Consider the following 2,111-nt stretch of genomic DNA (forward strand, 5'->3'; position numbering starts at 1 on the left):
TGATTTCTATAACTACATTGTATAGAAATCCCTAAATCTGTATTATGAGCATCATTCAGGAGACCCAGGAAAGCTTCTATAATAGGTGAAGTCTACAGCCTATAATATAAGGAAAACTGGTTCTATCTAGGTCTAAAGAAGTATGGAGATGTCCCACTGAGAGTGTGAATAGCAGTCTGTTTTACTCTAAATTCAATGACTTAGATGTTTTCTTTTCTTTATTTCTGTTGGTTTTTCAAGATAGGGTTTCTCTGTGTATCCCTGGCTGTCCTGGAACTCACTCTGTAGACCAGGCTGGCCTCGAACTCGGAAATCCTCCTGCCTCTGCCTCCCAAGTGCTGGGATTAAAGGCGTGAGCCACCACCGCCCGGCAATGACTTAGATGTTAATCTCATTCCAAAATATTCTCCAGAATGACATATACAATTCAACCTTCATATAAGCCAGATGTTTATTTAAGAAGTCAGGAAAATAAACTGTGTCATAAAAGAATGAAATAATTTTTGAAAGAACTAAATACATAGCATTTCTAAAATGGTAACTATCATTGTCAAAGCTAGGACTCTGGAATTTCATTTTTATCTTTCAGTGTAGACATCTAGACATCACATGCATCTTTATATCACCTCAGTATTTCAGTAATTTGGATTCTTAAAGACTGACCTTTGGGTTACACTGAAAATTTCAAGATACCAACGTGTGTGTGTGTGTGTGTGTGTGTGTGTGTTATTCAATCCCAGATAAGTCATAATATAAGTGGATTGGATTTATTCAGCAAGACTACTACAACAGTAGTCTTACATAAGTGTGGATTATGAAGTCAACATAACATAATGGACAAGAGCAAGGAATTGAAGTCAGAAGGCTTTTTGCCCTGTTCAACACTCTATTAGTGTAATTTCTTGGCAAGCTACATAGCTCACTAAGCCACAATTTCCATATCTATAAACTAACAATAATTGAGCCTATTTTCCTAGGGCTATCATGAGGATTAAAGGAATTAAAGCATTTGCAACTCTGCACAATTGCTGACATGTGATAACTCAATAAACATTGTACTTACAATAGCTACAGGAGAAGAAAAGAAGTTGAAGCCAGAGGCATAGTAGTGCTGTAAACCAACTCAGCCCTACTTCACATCTCCTACAGTAACTACTCTTGGTGCATGAGCAACTGAGCTAACACTAGATCATTGAAGGACTATCACCGTTGTCACAATCACTTTGGGAGAGACCATATTTTATAACACAGAAAAATATTTTATAGATGAATAATAGCAGATATATAGATAAATTCCATAATAAAAATTGAACTTGAATTGCTATAAAAACTCTTCAAATAATTTGGTCTTCCTATGAGGTTACCATACCCTTCAATTCCTTCAATCTTCCCCTTAACTCTTCTTTAGGGGTCCCATAGGACTGAGGAGTCCTATGTTTGTCTGTAAGTATCTGCATCGGTCTCAGCATAAAGCCTCTCAGAGGACAGCCATGTTAAGCTCTTATCTCCCAGCACAACAAAGCATCAGTAATATTATCAGGGTTTGGTGCTCACCCATGGGATAGATCCCAAGTTAAGCCTGCCACTAGACAGCCACTCCTTCTATCTCTTCAGTTCTTTTAGACAGGAACAATTTGGGGTCATTTTGAACATGGGTTGGTGTCCCATCTCTCCACTGGGGGGCACTTTGTAAGTACTAGAGGCTGTTTATTTGGGTTCTATCTCCTCATTGTAGGTCCTTAGGGCTAAGGTCACCTCCATTGAATCCTGGGAGCCTTTCACATCACAGGTGTGAGGTGCAACCTCAGAGTTATTTTGATTTGCTTTTTCCTGTTAATTTAAGGAAATCGAGCTCTTCTAGGCCATTTGATATTCCTGTACTGAGAATTGTCTGTTTAGCTCTGTACCTCATTTTTCAATTGTGTTATTTCAGTTTTTGTAGGCTAACTTCATAAGTTCTTCATATATTTTGGATATTAGCCCTCTATTGGATATAAGGTTAATGAAGATGTTTTCCAAATTTCTAGGTGGCTGTTTTGTCCTATTGGCTATGTCCTTTGCCTTTCAGAAGCTTTGCCATTTCAAGAGGTCCCATTTATCAATTGTTCTTA

This window comes from Mastomys coucha, unplaced genomic scaffold (genome assembly GCF_008632895.1).
Source record: "Mastomys coucha isolate ucsf_1 unplaced genomic scaffold, UCSF_Mcou_1 pScaffold6, whole genome shotgun sequence".
Lineage (NCBI taxonomy): Eukaryota > Metazoa > Chordata > Mammalia > Rodentia > Muridae > Mastomys > Mastomys coucha.